The sequence below is a fragment of the Terrapene carolina genome, unplaced genomic scaffold, assembly GCF_002925995.2.
Source record: "Terrapene carolina triunguis isolate 2854851 unplaced genomic scaffold, T_m_triunguis-2.0 Scaffold95, whole genome shotgun sequence".
Taxonomy (NCBI): domain Eukaryota; kingdom Metazoa; phylum Chordata; order Testudines; family Emydidae; genus Terrapene; species Terrapene triunguis.
This window is the reverse complement of record NW_020664446.1, coordinates 17635100-17635420: the sequence shown is the minus strand read 5'-3', so window position 1 is coordinate 17635420 and position 321 is coordinate 17635100. Positions and strand designations below refer to the sequence as shown.

General features: G+C 41.4%; 1 non-coding gene across 1 annotated transcript; it reads left to right on the top strand.

Moving 5' to 3' along the window:
- On the top strand, nucleotides 1-82 carry TRNAF-AAA. The gene has a single exon. It is a non-coding gene; the product is annotated as a tRNA-Phe (tRNA).
- The last annotated feature ends 239 nt before the right edge of the window (nucleotides 83-321 follow it).

Here is a 321-nt window from a genome sequence, read left to right as displayed (position 1 = left end):
GTAGTTGTGCCTGAGTGGTTAAGGTGATAGACTAAAAATCCATTAGGGTCTCCCTGTGCAGGTTCAAATCCTGCCAACTACAGAGGAACTTGTGGTTCTCATGTTTTGTTTACAACACTCCTGCTGATACATCCCAGAATGATGTTTACCTTTTTTGCAACACTATTACACTGTTGACTCATATTTAGCTTGTGATACCCAATAACCCCCATATCCCTTTCCGCAGTACTCCTCCTTAGGCAGTCATTTTCCATTTTGTATGCGTGCAGTAGTAGTTCCTTCCTAAGTGGTGTACTTTGCATTTGTCATTGAATTTCATCC